Source organism: Rhinolophus hipposideros (genome assembly GCF_964194185.1).
Source record: "Rhinolophus hipposideros genome assembly, chromosome: 5".
Classification (NCBI taxonomy): Eukaryota; Metazoa; Chordata; class Mammalia; order Chiroptera; family Rhinolophidae; genus Rhinolophus; species Rhinolophus hipposideros.
The window spans coordinates 76,342,716-76,365,622 of record NC_138051.1 but is presented as its reverse complement, the minus strand read 5'-3'; the positions used below and the strand labels follow the sequence as shown (position 1 = coordinate 76,365,622).

The 22,907-nt window shown below is 37.4% G+C and overlaps 1 protein-coding gene across 18 annotated transcripts in view; it reads right to left on the bottom strand.

Moving 5' to 3' along the window:
- The window catches only part of SIPA1L1 (signal induced proliferation associated 1 like 1), a 335,407-nt gene that overhangs the window by 207,866 nt on the left and 104,634 nt on the right, over positions 1-22,907 (bottom strand). The window contains exon 1 of one of the 18 annotated variants that reach the window (XM_081047680.1): positions 1,897-1,927. The exons of the other annotated variants lie outside the window; for them this stretch is intronic. The gene's annotated coding sequence lies outside the window, so the exon portion shown is untranslated. Of the gene's footprint in view, positions 1-1,896; positions 1,928-22,907 lie in introns of those variants that run through there. 18 annotated transcript variants of the gene reach the window in all.

Below are 22,907 nucleotides of genomic sequence, written 5' to 3'. Positions count from 1 at the left end.
AACAAGCTTATAAAATCTCTGAAAGAACAGAGCTTAAGGAACAGCACTTACCTTCCATAACGAGAACTTACTGTTCTTAAAGCAGCAGCACAACACAAGAATCACCAGTCCTTTCTCTGTTCATACTTGCACTAAGGATCTGTGTGTGTGTGTGTGTGTGTGTGTGTGTGTGAGTGTCACTGCTGTCTGTCTGTTTCCCCTACTATCCTACCATGTTTCCCCGAAAATAAGACCTAGCCAGACAATCAGTTCTAATGTATCTTTTGGAGCAAAAATTAATGTAAGACCCAGTCTCATTTTACTATAAGACCGGGTTAATGTAATATAATATAATATAATATAATATAATATAATATAATATAATATAATATAATATAATATAATATAATATAAATAATTAATATATTATATTATAATACCGGATCTTATGTTAATTTTTCCTCCAAAAGACACATTACAGCTGATTGTCTGGCTAGGTCTTATTTTCAGGGAAACACAGTACTAGAACTTAAAGTTAAGAATGACTGGTTCACTTTTGCAGGTCTAGAACCCAGCACATAGCAGATATTCAATAAGTGTTAAAGGAACAACATGAAAGAAATATTTTGAATACAGAGCTCCTAAATTATCTTCCAATGACAGATAATTCTATAGTGTGGAAGTATACCATGGTGTCTCCATGAGGGCCAGCTCACTCAATAAGACAAAAAGCAATGGACACTTTGCTGCTCCCTGCCGAGCTAAGGCACCTGCTCTTTACCACCCGGACATACAGACCTCACTACCTCGTGTCTCCACGGGCTGAGTAAGCAAAGGTGACACTGGAGAGCTCCGGTCTTCCTTTCTCCTCTGTCTGCTCACCCACTCACACTCGCTCATTCATTACACATTTACTGAGAACACACTGCAGGGATGCCAGAAATAATTCTAACAAACACAATATTGCAACTGTCCTCAAGAAGTCTATCATCCAGAAAAAGCAGAGAAGCAGTTAAATGTAATGTAAAAAAAAGATGGCTATACATAACGTGTGCTTTCTATGGGGAGGCTGGGCACCGTCCAGGGTGCTTTGCACGGACTATTTCATTTATTCCACACCATCACCACTGGACTTCCTCTCTGTGATGCAAACAGCAGAGAGCAAGAGAACACCTGGGAGAAGCACTAAGCCACTAAACCAGGCAGGGGGAAACAGGGTGGAGAGGGAAGACGACCGCATAGCACTGATGGAAGCATGAAAGCGGAGCAGAAGCGAAGTCTGAAGGATCAACAGAATCTTCCCAGGTTGGAAGGCAGAGGCAGAGCTTTGCATGCAGAGAATTTACCAGGGAGAAAAACCCAGAAGCAAGAAAGACCACAACATATCAGGAGAGCACAGTAGAATTTGCTCCTGAATCATGAGTACAGCTACCCACAGGAGTTTTTAACACCTGACTGAGCTTTCTTGAGTTACATCTAAAGGACAGACTCTGTGAAAAAGACCTGAGGATTTTTTATAAATATTTCTAAATCATGTGTCATTAGGAGAGGCACGAAAAGAATTTTTTTGAGCTGAAGTATCTGTTAATCCTGCTCTGTTTTTAAGTCCAGATTATTATTTATAATTTTAAAAGACTGCTTATTAGAAGGTAACTAAAGGATATTAAGAATATTACAGAAGTGTAACAGTGGATTAGAAAGAAACATTCCCCAAACTAAAATATTTCTATAAAATATGCCTACATAATACACTTCCCTTTAAACTTTGAAAAAATGGTTAGGCAGATGCATGACTTAAAAAATAAAGTTCACATTTGGTGACAGAGAGTCAGCTCTTTCAACTCTAATTTCCACTTGCCTCCCCTTCTTTAGTCACAGAAATCTGATTTTATTTGGGCTGGCAATGTGCGCACTTACCTCACCTGAGTCTCCCCTGAACACAGCAGTAGCCAAGGAGTTTCAAGTAGAAGTCAATGGGTGGAGATTCCCGAAAGCCCCTTTACCCCTGTCCCTCCCTCTCCTCTTGCAGACATCTTGGCTGGAGCACCAACAGCGTCCTGTGGTTGTGTGGAGAGTGGCCTTATGCTTAGGATGCTGAAAACCGGAAGAAGCCTGAGTCCCTCCCTGAGGACTTGGTAGAACCACACTTCTTCCTAAAAAGGTTCCCTACAGACATTTTATGTGAGAAAATCAAACCCTGTTTAATCAGATCCCTCTTCCTACTAGTCAAACACAAATTTCATTGCAGATGCATGAGGATATTTAAAGGACAAGGCCACAGAATTAGAATTCACATTTTAAGCTAACCCAAGCTGTTACAAAATTTTGTAAGGAATTACAATTAAACCGGGTCGTCCTTGCTTTCTGGAGACGTTTTCTGTACATATGCAATCTACCACTGACTCCAGAAGAATAGAATCAAGCGGTCTAGTTTTAAATTATCACAAAGTATGATAACCACGTGAATGAAAAGTGAATGCAGAGACACTTTCATAAAGATGAATGTGCAACTTCACAGTGAGATACCACAGAGCACATTCCCCACTATCAGTTTCACACCCAAATGCCTCAATGTCTGATCAACTGTTATTGAGAGACAAAAAATGTTGAGTCTCAAATATTTATCATATGTCCATGCAATATGGGTAAATTACTATCTAAACAAGTGTTTAGATTTAGATAAAGAATAAAATTCTGATAATTTTATTATTATTTATTATAATAAATTATAATATTTATTAATTTTGACCACTTTTAAGACTTTTCCCACCAATGACCTCAGTGTGTCCTTGGCTTATAACTATTATGTATATGAAATCATTTATCATAAAGACAGCAAAACAGCTCCAAGCGCATTGACGAAGGATCTTATCTGTGCTTAGCTATTGGCCGAAATAGTTCATAAAAAGTAAGAATACCACACAAGTTGTCTGGCTGACTCTGAGTTGGCTGCTGCCTGTACAATCACAAAGAAAAATGTGTATAAACACGAACATCCAGGCACAAATAGCATCTGGACAGGATGTTAACACCATTCCTCAATTCCTTAAGGTCTTATTCTCTCTTAGACATATAAAATCAACCAACTGGTTTAAGAAGAATTAATTTGGATGAGAGGGAAGAAGGACAGAAAAAAGGAGTAATCTCTTGAACAAAAATAAGGACTCATGTCTATAAGATTATTTGGGAAGTTTAAAAGATTAAGTGTATTAGGACCCTGAATTATCCATATAAAAAATACCAAATTCTTATCCTTTGAACCTCAATCCTTCTTTTGGATTCTGTCTCTTGGCATTGGATTAATAAAGGTCATTCCAGTACAATTCTATCTACTGAGATGTACTTAGGAAAAGGGTGGTGATTAAAAGTGGTTACTTACAAAAGCTGACATGGGGGAAACTGGCAGATGAAATGTTCTGATGACATAATGAATCATAAAACCAAGACTATTCCCATTCTTTCTTTGGTTGGAACTGGATAATTATGCAACCCAGTACTTGAATTTTGAAGCTCCTGCATACCTAGTCAAAATGCTCTTTACTTTTTGAGGTATAATTGACATATAACACTATATTAGCTTCAGATGTACTATTAATGATTTGGTATTTGTATATATTGCTAAGTTATTCATCACCATGCAGTTATAAAAAAATTATTTTCTTGTGATAAGAACTTTTAAGATCTATTCTCTTAGCAACTTTCAAATATGCGATACAGTACCATGTTTCCCCAAAAATAAGACCTAGCCTGACCATCAGCTCTAATGTGTCTTTTGAAGCAAAAATTAATATAAGACCTGGTCTTATTTTAATATAATATAATACCGGATCATAGAATAGAATAGAATAGAATAGACTAGAATAGAATAGAATAGACCAGGTCTTATATTAATTTTTGCTCCAAAAGACTCATTAGAGCTGATGGTCCACCTAGGTCTTATTTTCAGGAAAACACAGTATTATTAACTATAGTCACTATGCTATACATTATATCCCTATGACTTACTTATTTTATAACTGAAAGTTTATACCTTTTGACCCCCTTACTCATTTTAAACTCCCTCTCCTCCCATCTGCCACCGGTAGCAACTTCCAATCTGTTTTCTCTATCAATGAGCTTGGTTTTTGTTTTGTTTTTCCTTAATTCTACATGTAAGTGAGATCATTACAGTATTTGACTTTCTCTGTCTGATTATTTCACTTAGCATAATGCCCTCATGTTCCATCCATGTTGTCACAAATGGCAGGAATATTCCACTGCACATATACACCACATTTTCTTTACCCATTCATCCAATGATGGACACTTAGGTTGTTTCCAAATAGCTTGGCTATTGTAAATAATACTGCTATGAACATTTTTAGCATTCAATTTGGTCTTCTTAACCTCTTTTTTCTAAGAACTTTTTCCCATCCACAACTGGGCAATCTTATACCTAAAAGGTTAAGAGCAAACATGGACTCAATCCTAAGCAGTCTCCCCTCTGAGCCATTTCCTCTCCTGTGGATCAGGAACAGCCTCACAGGGTTCTTGTGAAGGTGACACGGGGTTAACCATGCAAGGCGCTCAGCACCAGGTCTGGCCCAGAGCTCTTTAAATGTTCCCATTACTGTTAGCTTTAAATAATAAAGGCATGGCAAGCACTAGGAGAAGTAATAGTCAAGTCCTCAAGACTTGATCATTTGGGGAAAACTAGATGCTAAAAACATGAAAACAATAACCATTCTGATAAATCTATAAAGGGATAACACACGATTATCAAACTATCTTCCATATTCATATATTCCTGTCACTGTAATTTAAATGCCGAGTGAGTTATTCTTAATTACCTTAAACTTGGCCTTTCTAATTGCCTACTCCTATATCCTGCTGTGATGCCATTAACATGGACTCCTGAGGTTGATTTCAAGAGATTTATAACCTACAGTTGATTCCCCGCTCACTAATTTTAATGGATTTCTACTGGTAAATAATTACTTTAAATAAATTAGCTAATTCTAGACCATGTCATTGTTTCTACTAGGAATCCACTGAGCTATATTTGTTTTTCACCAGCTGTCTGAATAATTTTCTTTAGTCTACTTTTTTTTTTAAAGTTGGTAGAGAATGAATATGTTAATAATTAGCTTCTTTCTTTTGGACTTCCCTATGTCCTCTAATTCCTCTGAAAGCTTATACAGGGTTTTCAGAATGAAGACACAAGACACATCAGCTCACGTCTCAGAGGCAATTCTCAATACTGGATATCGAAGGCTTAAAATCAGACAATTTTTGATGTAACAAAAAGACAAGAACTACAAGGTAAATGGAATTATAGTGAATGACTACAGGCTTCTCAGGTGCCTTCCGGAGCATTTCTGCATGGAAAATTAAATGGTACTAAATGTAAATTTGCATATGGTACTAAAATGATTACCTTAAACTGTACATTTTTTTAGTAGGGAGGAGGAGCAAGAGAAAGAGCTGACTATAATCTTAACACAGGCTTTCCACAAAACTAGAAGTTTCCCACTTTGTTCTCAAATTTACAAATATAAACCAATTTGGCCAAGATAATGTGACTTCTTTTTAAAAGTCTATGAGAAACAATTGTTCACAGAATGCTTATTGTTTCAAGATTTATGTAACTCGCCCAAAATACTATTCCAAATTTTGTATGTGAAAATAGCATAAAGGGGTACTGGTTCTGGGTAAGATGAAAAACAGCACGTGCCATCCTTTCTATCCACTGAAAGCAGCTATAACACTGGATACAATAGGTATATGAAGCAGCTATTTGAGGGCTCTGGAAAGTAAATGATGATACGCTGACTGGGAAAGAAGAGCAAAATTCTAAGTGCTACCAAACCAATGATGAACTTTCCCGTTTCTTTCTCCAAAGCCCTCAGGCAGGACTCAAGGCAGCCAGACTTCGGAAGTGAGAATCAGGATGTAGACAAAAGGGACAAATAGATCAATCTTTTGAGTTCCAGCCTGAGAAGCAGGAAAGGGGATTCCTAAACCAGGAGGAAGCAGAGGGAATCCCCGTTTTTTCTTCTTTTTCCTCCCCTCTATTCTCTGGCTTCCCAGTCCAAGACCGTCTCGAGGTGGCAGTGGGCAGAGGGGACAACAGTCATCTATGCCTCTAAGGAAAAGGGACCTCCTCTCTAATCAGAGGAGCTGTGATCTCTAGATAGAGGGCAAACGTCTGTCACTTTTTTTCTCTTTCTTCCTCCTGGTCCAGGAAGTCACAGGAAGTTCAATGCCCCATTCTTTGTAGCTGGCGACTGAAAATGAGAACCTCAGGGAAACAGGAAATACCGGAGAAATTGACTCACACAAATATAGCCAATGATTTTTGGCCAAGAGGCAAAGGCAACTCAATGGAGAAAAGACTGTTTTTTTCAACAAATGGTATTGGAACAATTAGCCATCCATAAGCAAAAAATAAATAAATAAAAGGAAACTTGACCTAAACTTCGACCTCATACAACCGCTGTTTCAAAATAGATCATACAGATCTAAATGTAAAATGTAAAACTCTAAAACTTTTGGGAGAAAACATAAAAGAAAACCTTTATGACCTGTAGCTAGGCAAAGAGTTCTTGGACAATATCCCCAAAGCATGATCCATTAAAAAAATTAAAAAGATTAAGTAGCACTTCTTCAAAATTAAAAATTCTTGCTCTGTGTAAGACACTATTAAGAGAATGAAAAAAAATTACACATTGGGAAAAACATTTGCAAGTCACATATGGAACAAAGGATTTGTGGATCCAAATTATGTACACACACACAACCACTGAAAAATCAATCAAGAAAAGAAAACAACCCAATTTAAAAAATGGACAAAAGACTTTAACAGACCCTTCACAAAATAAGGATATATAAATGGCTGCAATCAAGCACGTGAAACTATCTGCAAGGAAGCTTCAAGGAAGCACAGGAGAAAATGTTCAACATCATTAGCCATTAGAGTAATGCAGATTAAAATTACAATAAGACACCACTAGACATCTACTAGAATCGCTAAAATTAAAAATACTGACAAAAACCAAGAGTTGGCCAGGAGACCAAGCACCTGAAACTCTCATACACTGCTGGTGAGAAAGGAAACTAATAGAGTTAACTCTAGAAGATGGTTTGAAATTTTCTTAAAAAGTTAAATGTACACCTACCATATAATCAAGTCATTCCACTCCTAGGTATTTACCCAAGAGAAAAGAAAGCATAAAAATCTGTATACAAAGGTTCATAGCAGCTCTATTTGTAATACCAAAAAACTAGAACTGATATGTTCTTCAAAGGGTTAATGGATAAATAAATTGCAGTACAGCCACACAATGGAGTCCTATTCAGCAATTAAAAGGAACATACTATCCATTCCCACAACAACTTGGATGAATCTCAAAGGCATTATACTGTATGAGTAAAAAAAGTCAGCTTCAAAAGAGTAATACTGTATGCTTCCATTTAAGTAACATATTTGCAAAGACAAAACTGTATGGATGGAGAATAGATCAATGGTTGCCAGGATGTAAGGGTGGGAAGAGAATACAGCATGAGGAAATTTTTTGAGGGGATGGGACACTTATGAAGACGTAACATAAATCAATACATGTGTTAAAACTCATAGAATTATATACCAAATAAAAAAAGGCCATTTTATTTCATGTTAATTTTTTTAAAACAAACGTAAAAATACCTCAAATTTACAATATCTTGCACAACTAACGTTTATAAATAATGTATTGAATATTGCCACAGAAATGAGTTGTAAGACAATGGAACAATGTAGTAGTAAGTATTATTTAAACCAAGTTTATTTATAAAACATTTTAAAAGGCACCACAAAATCGTTTCTTTCCAAAAGTGAACTGCTCGGCCACAAAAATGTGACTGTTAAATAGCAAGAAGGCCAATATTCAACAGCGCCCAACAGTTCTAGTCATTTTGGCATCTGGTTTTTGAGATGTTGGTGTTACAAAGCAGGTGCATGAACTTGGTTGGAGTCATCCAAAGTTTGTCCTTTACAATCCAGTCCCATCTCTACCCCATGGGGCTTCACACACCTCCTCCATTTCCTCAACAGGAAGCACTCAATGCACATACAGTTTGTTTTAAAACTTGAAGAGCATGTATACAAAAGGAAAAGGTCGAGGAAAACAGTTGCATTGTGCACTGTGTCATCACTACCACCACAAACAGCTGGTGCCTCCACAGTGTACGAGAAACGGACCCCAATATCTACACAACTCACATTAGAACAGATGTTCTCTCTACTGGGTGGAGTGAATGAAAAGGAGAAACGGCTCTCAGCTGCACTGCTAAACAAAATGATATAACCCAGGTTCAAAATGCTATGATAAAATCATTTTTTCTAAGATACATCTCTGCACAATTTCTGTCAAAATACGTTAGTCTTCCATTTCCTCAAAGCATCTTTTTATGGAGTTCTAGTTGCCTATTTCAAAGAAAAACAATAACCACTAAAAGGATAAAACACATATTATCCCCATCCCTTTTTTACTGATGCTCCTTTCCCTTTTCAAGTATGCCCTACATGATTTAGTGCTGGCCATTCAAATGCATAAAATAATCACAAATGTTACTTTTAAAAGTATTTTTTAAATGGAAATTTTATTTTAATAGTAAAGCTATGGATAATTTTTTTTTCTATTTTTCTCTACTTCTCAAAGGTTCCCAAACTGAAACATCAAGACAGTTGAAGAATTCCCTTTCCTCTACTCCTGACATAATTTGCCATGAATTATGGCTATGACTATTGTATTTTCCTCTTTAACACTTTTGGGGAAACCCTACTTTTTAAAGGCTTTTATATCCCACCATTACCAACCAAAAAGTGGAGGGAGTTGGGGGGGGGCGAGTCAAAATACACCAAACTTTCAGATGTTGTTCTCACCAATTATTACAAAAATAATTCAGTAACAAACATAAAGAGAGTCAGGTTATTTTTAAATGAGAGAAACTCCTCCTTGATCTGTTCCACTTGCTTGAGAACAGTGCACAGGAACAAATGAACATTTAATAAGCCTGGTTTGATTATAATATTTCAAGCCTGAAGTATATGCTACATTATTCTTTAGAAAGTGGTACTTTTGGGGGTTGTTTCAGACATATACTTAAAAATAATCAGCTGGCTGTACATGACTGAAACTTGACTCAAGCATAGGGAGTGCTGCTTTTTGTTCAATGTCAAAAGTGAAAGGTAATATCAAAAGATGCCACCATAACAGAGCTCTCCTTCCTTTGCCTAGGTTGCCATTATTTCTATTAGTCTTAGTAGCCAGCAAAGGTAGTCTGCATTCAAAATAAAATCCATACAAAGAGTTTCACACAAACACACACAATTTTTTAAAAAGAAAACTCATTCGTTTTACATGATTTAGAGCCTTAAGTTCAAAGATGTGTTTTTGTTTGTTTGTTTTTTACAATGGACTAGAATAGCAATGCCTACTGGCAAAACTGCAAATTAGAAATCAGGACTGAGAAAGTACTGTAAATAGCCAAAGGAAAAAAGGGAAAATTGGATGCCATTCTGTAAAGTCTGATGATACTAAGTCAGCAAGGGATTCTGATGGTTCCTAGGTACAGAGAGAAGGCACTCATCTGTGTGGGGTACCTGGCAGATTAGTCCTTACCTAAACAATAACGGGCTTGGATGAGATATTCCACTAATCCCTTACAACCAAAAACGTTTTCATTCTATAATTTTGGAGTAAGATTGAGAGCTTTTTTAAGTGTTAGCTCCTTAAAGGCTTTGTCTTCCTCATCACCCTAGCATGGTACCTGGAACCTAAGTGATACTCAATAAATGGTTGCTGAAAGAATTTTTCTAAAACTTGAACTACGTGAAAAGGACCACAATTTCTGGTAGACATGATCCACTGATCCACTGAAGTGCACAGATCACTCCTGGTGTTGGTCATTGGCACCATCGCCTCCAACTGGGAGTATTTTTGTAGCTGCATAATGATTCCAGAGGAGAACTGAATTTTCTTAGACGAAATTCACTTTTCAGCTAACTTCATAGTTGATAATAGCTTGTACTGGAAGAAGTGTCAGCTCTGCCAATTTTTCACAGTTCATTTGTGTTTGCACTATCAACATTACCTTCAATCCATGGTTCTTTGTAGGAATCTTTTTAAGCCAAGTTTCAATTTTGTAGCTGTCGTTTTAATTAAAACTGGTTAACATAATCTGTGAGTCTGCTGAGCAGACATAGCATGTTACGATAGACTGAAAGCAAACAAGAGAGTGGGGGCGCCTCTCTACCCTCTGCACTGTGGAAGGCCCACACAACCCCCGATAGCTGTGTTCCACACGCGACTCCTATCATCTGACATAGCCAGGGTCCTAGTTTCAATCCCAATGTTGAATATTAGTAAATTTTAGCTTATTTCTTAGAACAGCTTAATAGAAGCTCTAATATTTTCTTCCCTCACTCTACTATATGCACACATTTTGAAAAACACAGACGTAGGCTCCTCTGACAGCATTTCTGCTCTCAAGTTCCAGTTTCGAAGACAGACTTGTACCTCATCCAATTTATTTAACCTTCTATCCATAGGTAGTTCCTCAGTTCAGGACTTTTAAGCCACTACTCCTCCTTTCCATACTTAATTTTACTAAAGAAAAGACTAAAACACAGTGCCAGGAACACAAAGACCAACACTCAGAATCAGAAAATCTGGGTTCAAAATCTGCCGTTACTGACTGTGTAATTTGGGATGGGGAAAACAAAACCCTTTCTGAAACTCTTGTTTCTTTATTTGTAAAATGAGGGAGATTCTATTTGGTTCAACTATCTTGGTTAGTATAAAGATAATAACTGATTATAAATGATTAATCATGATTATAAACCCCAAAGCCATTTGACTTCTAGACTTATAAACATTAATACATATTATATGTAATTATCTTTGTTATGCAGATGAACAGAAATTTTATTTTTCTATGTATTTATTTCATGTTTAAAATAATTTATTTGTTTACATATTTAATTATAAACAATTAATGATTTTTGAAGACTAAAAGTAATTTTTACTGTTTTCATTCATGTTCCCTCTTAGTAAGTCATTCTATGAAGCACCAACTCTCAACAGCAACAAAATTCAAAAGGTCTCTTTGTATTTCAAGTCATCCATTGCTGCAATAAAGTTATTATGCAATTATAAAACTAACACCTGCTTGTAATTTGTCAAAATTACAAAATTTAAAATAAGCATAAAATATGAACTCAAAAGTCACCCACAATCTTACCACCCAGACATGAACTTTATTAGCATTGTGGCACAGTTTTAAAATTGAGATCATAGTATGTGACATGCTTTGCATCCTTTGTAATGGAACACTACCTTGAGTACCTTCTCCATGCCATTTAGTCACCTTCAAACATCAGGGGCTTAATTTTAATCACTGTATAATAATAGTCTTCTAGGTGTATAAGTCACAATTTAACCATTTTTGCACTACTTCACATGTAGATAGCACCCAATTTTTATGTTACAAATACTAAAGTAATAAACATCCTTGAACATAAATTTTTGTGAATTTTTAAAAAATTTTTTTTTCCATAGAATAAAGTTCTAGAAGTGGTAACGTAGGACATAACCATTTTGAAGGTTTTGGGCCCATACAACTTTTTTAAAAAGTTCCAACAGTGAATTTCCACTTAACCAAGGTAATAGGATGGTAATTGCTTTAGAAATTAAAAAGGTTGATTTAAGCAGAGAACCATAAACACACACACACACACACACACACACACACAATCTTAAGCCATTTTATTTGAAATTAACATGATATACTTTCTTTTACCAATTTCCTAATGTAGGGTCGATGTCTTTTCCATAAATAATCAGTCTCTAGGTGGACTGTTAGACGAGTTGGTCTTATACAAACCATACTGAAAAAAGTATCATCCACAACTTCCAATTTCCCTTTTTTGTAAAGGCTCTCAAGAAGCAAACTGAGGGCCAGCCCAGTGGCTCAGGTGGTTGGAGCTCAGTTTTTCTAATGCTGAGGTCGCCTGTTTGATTCCCACGTGGGGCCAGTGAGCTGCGCCCTCTGCAGCTAAGATTGTGAACAATGGCTCTCTGGGCTGCCGTAAGCAGCCGGAGGTGGCATGTGCTGCTGTGTGCCGCTGTGGGCTGCCGTGGGCTGCCATGAGCGGCCGGTGGCCAGCGTTGAGTGGCCGGCAGCCAGCAAGAGCTGCCATGAGCTGCTGTGAACGGCTGAACAACGACCAGCAACCGACTGCCTCAGCTGGGGGGAGCGCAAGGCTCATAATACCAGCATGGGCCAGGGAGCTGTGTCCTACACAACTAGAGTGAGAAATAACAGGCTTGAACCGGAGTGGGGGAGGGGAGGCTGAAGAAGGGGGGGAAGCAAGCTGAGAATCCCTACCGAAGTATAATTACTTCCCCCATCCTTTCCAGTTGCCATGACCATACCTAACTTGGCAGGATTCTTTTTGGAGGCTTGCCTCTGGAGGCTTTCCAAAGGATTTAGCATATTTTTGTTGAAAAATAATACTCATATTTAATCAGATTACATAAAATTTTAATTACGCAATTGCAATAACAAATACCACTGACAAAAACAGGCTTTTGCTAGAAACAAAACCAACTCTTGATCAACATTCAGAGCAGCCAACCCAGAGGACAGGGGAGTCTAGAGAGTGGCTTCCTGTCTGTAGGCGTTGGTGTCATGGGTCATGGGCGTCAATGCACTTGACAGGAGGAGGAGGTGCGGGAGTTGGAAGTGACCCAAGGGAACTTTCATCTCTCAGCACCTTGCAACTATTGAGTATTACGGCTTTAAAAGGCATTTATTAACCCCACGTATATATGTAGGTGCAGTAGAAGCTATCAGACACAGGCTGCCCCTGAAGTTAAAGGGAGAGCAGGGCACACGTCAGTGTTTAATACAGAGCAACCACCCACAGGCTCTCTCCTGTTCCCCTCCTCCACCAGGCAGGAGACCAGCACTTCTCCCCTTTCTATCTAAATTCAGTCATCAGCTGATCTTCTCCAGCTCCACAACTTCAAATGACATGTACTCAGCAAAGACGCTCAAGTTTAAAACTCTAGATAAACTCTCAGGCAGGTCGCTCTTAGCAGAATATGGATTCTCCACCCCCCAGACCTGCTCCACTCACCGGACTGGTGACCACCACTACCATCTGTTCAGGCTAAATGGCTCAGCTGTCCTTGACTTTTCCTTGTCATTGTAATTGCTGCCACCTCTCCCTGAGCTTGTGAGTTTATTCCCTGTCTCTTCTCCTTACAATGCAAGCACCCAGAGGGTGGGAACCCTCTTTTGTTCATATCTGTATCTCCGGCCCCCAAACTCCTCCCAGGTACATACTAAGTCCGTAATAAACACTTCTGAACGAAAAGGGCTCCTTAACAATGTCAGACTCCTCTAGGAAGTTTTCCTTGTATACGAGGTCTGATAATTAATTTTGCGAACTTGTTGCAAGGATGTTGCCAACCTTTTTTGATATCAGAGGGATTATTCATTATGAATTTGTACCAACTGGACAAATAGTTAACCAAGTTCCCAATTTGGAAATACTGGAAAGGCTGAGTAGAAAAGTTAGACAAAAACAACCTAAACTTTTCGCCAACAATTCATGGCTCTTGTATCACGACAATGCACCAGCTCACACGGCACTGTTTCTGAGGGAGATTTTAGCCAATAAACAAATAACTGTATTGGAACACCCTCCCTACTCACCTGATCTGGCCCCCAATGACTTCTTTCTTTACCCGAAGATAAAGGAAATATTGTTTTAAGGAAGACACTTTGATGACATTCAGGACATCAAGGGTAATAGGACAGCTCTGATGGCCATTCCAGAAAAAGAATTCCAAAATTGCTTTGAAGGGTGGACTAGGCGCTGGCGTCGGTGCATAGCTTCCCAAGGGGAGTCCTTCGAAGGTGACCATAGTGATATTCAGCAATGAGGTGTGTAGCAATTTTTCTAGGATGAGTTCGCAAATTTAATTGTCCAACCTCATAACTAGAAGATGAGGAGAAAATTTCCCAACCCCTTTTAAAACATGCAATATTCCCAGCTTGGGAGTCACAACAGGCCTCTAACCCAACACTCTCATTTTACAGATGTGAATCTTAAGGTCTAGAAATTTACCCAAGATCACAAGAACACAGAGCTCCTAGTGCAAATATATACTGATGTACAGCCCCACCAAACAATCACCCCTATATCCCCTCTCCTTTTTTTTTTTTACATACAACACATTTTTTGCAAGTATTTGGAGTACTGAATTAATATCACAGAGATTTCTTGTTTTCATCTGAGGTATGTAAGAAAACATTTAGCAAGAGGCTTCTCACAATGTCCCCAATTACACAGCCACTTGAAAAGTGCACCACAAGTTTGGAGTCTGCTGAAGTGCCAGAGAGCAAGTCACAGCCGACAGAAACTAAAAGTCAAGTTGCCCAGATTCAAAATCCCAAAATCACTGCAGGAAGCTGGTGTTGCTAACTTCACTTCCTTCTTTCACAGGCCCTTCTCTACTGTAAATTTCCAGTATAGAGAGTAGCTGAGTGTAAATTGGTAAATGTCATCTGGTTTCATATTTACTGCTCAAAGGTTCTTCATAAAATGCAGCAACATAATGTCTCACCCAGAAAGGTGCCAAACTAAGATCCCCACAGGTGTGAAGTTAAGTTACCTCAGTGATTTTTATCATTTTCCATCCCAATCTGAATACCCTGGTGTTTACAAAGCTCCTGGGACACCCCCTGCCATCCCTCAGCTGCTGCTACCAGCTCAGGACCAGACCCACCTGAACCAGTCATCTCCCTGCAGCTCCTGGCCCTACTCACCTACTGACATCGACCTCCTGGGTAGGACTGAGCATGACCGTGACCTGTGAACTTATCCAACACATGATCAGAAGTTCTGCCTCACATTCGTTATTATTAGAAACAATAACTAATAAGCCTATTAAAATTTTAAAAATGGGTTTTCCACAAACATCTCTTCATGTACGCCTCATAAGCACTGTTCCATGAAGTATATACATGGCAACATCCACATGAGAATGTGGATGGTCAAAGGGATTCAGAAAGGGACCAACATCATACTGTAGTGAAATCTACACCTGCACTGAAGCCTGTCAAAATGAAGCCTTTTTTACTTGCACCAACTACACAGCCTCTGGGAAGAGCCGTACCTGGGCCTGTGTTACCCACTTTCGCTAAACCTAGCACAGCATCCTCCAGCTCATTCACTCAGTCATTACAGCTCCCAAGAGCCTTGATGTTTTTTCCAGGCTAGGATGGATTACCATAAAAATTTTGACCTCTGGGAGCTGTCAGTTAATGAAAGGTAAGGCAAGGTTGCTCCCCACATCTGTACTGCACTTCAGAGTTTGCAAAGAGCTTTCACATACATTTAACGCTGTCCCCTCTCTCCCCCCAAACGATAACGACGCACTAAGGTTGAAGCCTGGGAAGCTGGGATTCAGTTCAATTCAGGTGGTTGGGTAAGGTATCTTGGAGCTGAGATGTAATTGGACTTTGAAGAACTAGGTAATGTCTCAGAGAGGCTTACGTGAGAGAGACGGGCATTCCAGAGCATTCCAGAACCAGCACATACCACAATGGCCTGAAAATGGAAAGCGGCCTGGAGAATCAGAAAACCCTAGGCTGGAACACTTGGTTTTTACCGTGGAGTAACAAGAACTACAGATGAAAACAAGGGAGATGCTTAAACAAAAACAGAGTGACTTAGAACTCATCTAAAATAAATGACTAGCTCTGCAAGAGAACAATAAACATAATGAGCTTTTTTCATAAAGATGTGTGGCTGTATAGACACAAAGCGGAGACTTTTCCTGATGGGATTTTATGTTTCCTGTCCTCCAAGATCAAAATTCACCTTTTATACTCCTTCAAACCCTCTGTTTTCATTGCAAAAGATTCATTATCTTTTCACTTATACATGGCTATAGAACACTTTCATTTGGCTACCTGTTTAAATATGGTGCAAGCTTTCAAAGGAGGGACCATGCCTTTTATTCCCTTTGTATGCCTGGATAATCTAGAATAATGCTTCATATGAAAGTCACCCCACAAATATCATTGGCTGAACAGGATATCACAGACTTATTATAAAAGAAGTGGGACTGATTATAGGAGAAGTCTTTGTAACACATGATGACCTATTTCCCCCTTTATAGTCTCACTCATTTGTCCTTATTATGTACGAGGCACTATTATAAGCACTTTATTCATATCAATTTATATCATCTTCCTAACAACCCTGTGAGGTACATACTACTATCACTATTATTACCATTTTACAAAGGAGAAAACTGAAGCACATAGAGTTTAAGTAACGCCCAACATCACAAAGCTGGTACGTGGTACAGGCAAGATTTGAATCCAGGCACTATGGTTCTATTAATGCACAAAACCTCCATGCATGACATAGTCTCTCAAAACACTTTATACTTCAAAACATATAGGCAAAATTTTGCTTTTAAGCTATGACAGCAACCACATTTTTTTTAATATGACACAATGCAAACCACAATTACCTTTTTAAATTAGAAAAAATACAAAAGATCTTAATATGCTTCTAAATAATGCATTTAGATTTGGTCTTGCATGCTGTTTATGCTAGGAAGCGCATCTGCTCTTGGCATTAAACAAGACAAAATTAGCTATTTTATGATTACACAATAAGAATGTCAGTGCCATCATCTGATCAAACAAACAGTGAATGATTAATGCCTCTTTGTAGAGAAATCTCTTTTTTAAACATATTAATGTATAAATAGCTAAGCAAATATTACTTGAGTCAAAAACCTGATATCTATCATGGCAAGAGAGTTCCTCCCCTACAAATAAAAGGTAACACTCACATGCACAAGACGGCATCCACTGGTGCACGTGGAAATACCCACACACAGTGTGGACTCAGAATCCCCCACCGGCAGTTATTAATGCTGACATAAATCTGGACACTGAGATGGCAATGAAGGAAATGGCTGGTTTCACATGACAATTAAAAGTATTATTCCAAGCCGTCAGAAAATTTTACCGTAGCGATGTTCTAAAACCTTGTTGATGAGCTATAAGACAAAGCCAGTTTGACTTACATCCCTAAAATTATTAACTACTACATATATTAATGACTGATTCATAGATCAAATGCATTCACATAGAAGGATTTCATCCAAGAAAAATGGAAAGAATGAATATGAAGAAGATTGTTATCAAAATACACTGAAAGAACAAGTATCAAAGGCCATTAAACTTGGTTCCTGTGCACAGGAAAAAATAGTTCATCAAAACTAATTGGTCACCATGCTTGAGACTAGAAACATCCATCTTAATCCATTTTAATAGGAAAAAGTAAACACTTAGCAAAACAAATGCCACTCAAGAAAAAGCATTCAATTTAGTTCATAATGCATACACATCTCCACTTTAGGCACAATTTTTACATTAAAAAATAATATAACCTTGCTAAGAGGATATAATTAGAACACAGTGAATTTTATTACTGTTGCTCTCAGCATGGTTCTTTTAATGCCCAGTTGTTTATCTCAAATAAAGAGCAGCCTGGGAACTGTCCTAGTTTCTTTGAGAGTTATCAACTGCAGCTAATGTTTCCTTAGTGAGAAGGCCACTTTAAAAAGGGTACTAGTATGAACCTGGCCAGTTTCCTTTGCTATTTACACAGATACAAACACAATCTTTAACATGGGCAACACTAGCTTTGCGATAGAATCTTAGTATCCTCGAGTGAGGTCTCTTAACAGTTCTCATGTTCACTCGCTTGGCTAAAAATAAAGGACAGCCTTTCCCCCCAATAAATAGTAAGTTTAAAATGAGTGTGATCATACATGCTAATGGGTGGCAGCCTAATTACAAAGTGAAGCTCTCTTTAGGGTATCATTAGCTCTTCCTGTCCTGCTCATCTACAAATACCCCCACAGCACAGTTTTTTGGATGTACTCATATCCAATACAAGACCTTCCTTTTCCCCCAAATTACTCCACACATCTCAGAATTGACTGAATTACCAGTATATTGCAGTATTACCTATTTCGACTCAGACACTTATAAGGGCTTACGAGAATCATTCAGAAGATTTACTAGAAAACTATTGTCTGTTCCTCCCCACACCGCCCCAAGTGTGTGCTGTGAAAATCTATCTTAACTTCCTCTTTAAAACAAGAGTGTGTGAAAAATATAATGCTTGCAGTATGGCTAGCACATAGTAAAAACCCAAAATGCATACCATCAACAAAACCACATCGACTGCTGAGAATTCTCGTTAGCCTGCGATGTCAGAGGAGAAGCCTTAAATAGTAGGAATAGGGATAACCCTGAGAGAACTGAAAACTGATATAATTTCGAGCCCCACACCATACCTAGTAAAAGCAATTAAGTAGGCCAGGTTACATAGCTGAATCAGTTTGATTCTTTCACTTCGACTTCTTACTGCAATATGATTTAGTATCTTAACTCAATAGGTAAAGCAAACCAGGTCAGCTTCATGGGACATCTGTACAGAAACATAACATCTCTCTCTGATAAAATATACGCAAACCAAGGTTGCAGTCTTGTTCTGCATTTAATACCGCTGGTTTCATTATGTGGATGAACCCAGTTACCAAAAGGATATACATTTGCTAATAACACTATTTTTGTGACAACGGAGGTTATATCTCAAAGGTTTTGACCAAAATGCTATAACATATCTGACCTGACATACATCTTTGTGCAGATCATCTTCAAAGGTGCTAAAACCCCAAATCAAATTTACTATTATAGAAAACGTCTAGAGTGCCAAAATCCTTATTTCTAACATAGAGGCAATATATCTCAAATATTAATCCAAGACTGATCATAGACCTAAACATAAGGTAACACCACAAAGCTTTCAGAACATATGAGAGCATTTTCCAGATTGGCTTCCTAAGACACAGAAAGCAATAAACATTAAAAAATTAAAAATTAGATTTAATCATATTTAAAACTTTTGATTATCAAATGACAGTTTTAAAAAACTAAGAGGAAATTATGGCAAAATATAAATTTTTAAAAAGGAAGACCAGTATCGAGGCTCTGTAAGAAACTCCTATACTCAATAATAAAACGTCCGCTGCAAGTAGTTTATAAGAGCCTGTTTTCTAGGGAACAACTCAACGGAGAAAGAGAAGATGCTGGAAATTTCTTCCCCGTGAAGAATTAATGGTTAATAGCTAGAGAAGAGTAGATTGCCTAATGACTACTCGAGGGAAAAGAAAATAAAAATTAGATCGATTCCAGGACAGTTGGAACTATTAAAAAATATATTGTGGACAATGCCAAAAAGTCTACATTTAAAAGAAATTTGGATTTGAAATGGGAGTTTTGTTGTCCCATTAAGTTAGTTTCAAAAGGCTTCTAACCAAATTTAATGCTGGAAGAAATAATTCTTATTTGGGTTTCTTCAATTCTCCAGGTCAAGAAACATATATTTGCACGGAAAATATATTTTAGTTAAAAACCAGATTTGTATTATATCACAGTTTAGACATTTTCTGTTTTGTCTAAAAAATAAACATTAACTCTTCTACAACAAGCCAAGAAAATAAGGATATGAAGTAATATAAAATGGCATAGAGTTGCCAATAATTATTAAAGCTTTTCAGACATAATTTCTGAGCTGTGATTTTATATAATTATACATTTGATTCTGTCTAGACATGTTATTCAGTTGGATTCATAAAGCATACCACCCTGACCCACAAGCACTGGCAGACCAATATATAATAAACAGTTATCCACTGTAGTATTACAAGACATGAAATTGATAGTTATGTTTTTAACGTGTAGCTGTTAACTACTTATAAAAATGAGAATTTTTGACATTTACTGCAAGTTTTTCAGATGCAAGTCTAAACATATAATGAGTTCATGTGTACCTGTACTTTCTCATCTGATTTACTCTTCTCTTTGCTATTTGACCTTAAGTATAAAAGGGTTGCTTGGCTGCTATCCATGCACCGCGCCATTAAACAGCTATACCACAGCACAACAACCTGAGATGCTCTTTTGCACAAATTAGTAAAATAAATATCTACACTCCAGGGTTCTGTCTCAGAGGACTGTTAGAACCTAGTTAGATTAAACTGACAATCAAGAAAAGGTAACACGTGAAAACAAAATAATTTATTTTATTTCCTTCCTTTTAGATGTTAAAAAAACAAACACACAATAGTGAATGAAAGAGTTTTGACCAGAATAGCTAAGATGTCAAACCAGATAGGATTAGTGGCAAACAAAAGTATGTTATTTTACGTTAAAACAAGAATGCACCCTACCACAGTAACATGTAGGGGAGAAGAATAAATGCATAGAAAAAAACAGGGAAGAACAATTAAACACAGTGGCTCAGGCACTGAAGGAAAACAGATGTGGGTTCAAATCCCAGCTCAGCCAATTACAAGTTATATGACCTGTAGAAATCATTTAACCTATTAGTAACATGAGTATATCTGTCAACATCTCACAGGATGAATATGAAGATTAAATGAGATAATGGAAGCAAAAGTCTTTAGCAAAGTCCTTGGTATAAATTAAACCTGTAATAATGGTAATAACGTACTAGTAATAACGGTAAGTAGTACTATTATAGTTAACTTAAAATTTCTTCAATATGGATTTGGAATTATTAAAAGGCCATAATGTAAAAGAACCAAAGTTAATCACAAAATACACACCAATTAAAAATGTCTGGTTTAGGAATTTTATCTTGTGGTCCCAACCAATTGAATTTTAAATTTTAAATAATATAGGAAGTGGGGATGAGGCTTTCTCCTTCCTTTCTCCTGGTCCACATAATTTAAGAAAAGGAACAAAGAGGGGGAAAAATCATTCAGAATCAACCATTATCAGCAATCATTCACTTGGTCAAACAATGGCACACATACAATCCTAGCTAAAGATAAAACCAAACAATTTCCACGTGAAGTTCCAAAGCTGCAGATTCCGTTCCTCTTACCTATCAGTCAACTTGCTGCAGTTACACTACAATGATTTCCTGGAACAGGTTGCACCTAACCAAACAAGTACCTGTTCATGGTAAAAATATGAACTCAGTAAAAAGGCACGACATCCTAATCATTCAATCCTCCATTTTTGTGCATCCACTCATGAAGGAACTATTAAATTCTCATTCTGTGCCAGGCTCTGTCAAACATGAAAAGGGTAACAAGGGCCACTCCTGCAGGGAGAAGTATCCATGAAGAGCATGAACAAGGTATGGCATAGGATGTGCTATCCTATGCCAGATACAGGGAGTGACTGGGATAACATCGAGTAGACAAGGCCAGAGATAAAAGGGGCTTTGTCTGATCTTTATCCTCAACACTACAGATTTACAACACATACCATTTTGTTTTTGATGGGTTAAGCTTAAATTTTATTTACAGTACTCATTTGATCAGCATATTTATTCAGCGTTAAAAATAAATAAATAAATTCTACAGTGGCTTTGCCCCCAGTCAGATGTCAATTTCTAAGTATCCATATTCTATCCTTCCTTCAAGGACAGTTCCAACACCACCTTCTCCAGAAAGCATTTCTCGATAGGCTTAGCTGAAAGTTGTCTCTTACTGCTTTCTGTGGTACTCTGCCTGTACCTGCCTCATGTCAGTTTCCCTTTCTATCTTGTATTAATTAAGGTTATCTTCCTATACATCCTAGATCTCCGTAACGTTCAGATCCCTTGAGAGAAGGTTCATTCATGTCTGATTTACCTAGGACAGAGCCCTTTGGGAGCTGCAGGGTCAAAACTAAACATTAAAAACTGCATGCTTTCTTTTCTTTTCCTTTTTTAAGATTGAAGTTCAGCCATAAATTTCTCTAACTTCATTACCACTGCTGTTGGTATTACATTTATTGACATATGCACCTTTAATCAGTATGCTTGCTTGAGAATCTTTACATAATTATAAGGATAAACCTAGAAGAACAACTCTCTCCATAAAATACCTATTATTTGGCCTTCGTCTGAGATTCAACAATTCCCACTCCATTTTTATATATTACTGGCTCCCCAGGACATCTAAAGAGTTGACCGAGTTAATTTAAACCAGGGGTTGTAAATACTATAATTTTCCATTAATATAATCATAAAATCAGAGTTTAGAAATTTCCACCTACGCTTACAAATTATGTGACCTCCTTGAACCTTTTTCAGCCTCAATTTCCTAACATATAATATGGGTATAACATTGCTTAACTCACAGTACTGACAAGGATTAAATGCAAAAACATGTATGACAGTGTCTGGCACCAAGCCTGGGGACATGGGACTTTCTCAGCCTCCATGCTATTTCAAGATGGCAGACTAAAGTCGTGCCATGAGGGCTCTCTGTTCTAAGACCAACAATTTGATAATTCAAGGATCTCAGTTTCATTTCACCATCAAAGAAAATTTAATACTAAAAGATAGGAACTGGACTCCAGGATTACAATTCTTCTATGAATATTCCATATAGCTATTAGACTCAGACCTAAGTCTCAAACATGCTTTCCACCTACATTAAATTTACTTGTAATTTTCTATTCTAGAGTGAGATTCTTTTCAAAGTTATTCCAAATAAAAACAGAGGATGAGTCACTCTTGAAATACTAGTCTAAAGAAAATTACTGCACTGAAGCCAAAAAGTTTTTCCTTTTAGATTTCTTAAGTGGAATTCTCTGACCAACATCTTAATTGGTCACAATGTAAAACAGATATGTAACTTAAAATATTTCGCAACTTCAAACGTGTGCTAAGTACAGAATAGAAAGTCACATTAAACCGGATCATCACGCAGCAAAATTTGTACGTATGACAAACTGTATTTATTGGTGACAGCCCCATTTAGATAATTCAGAAGAAT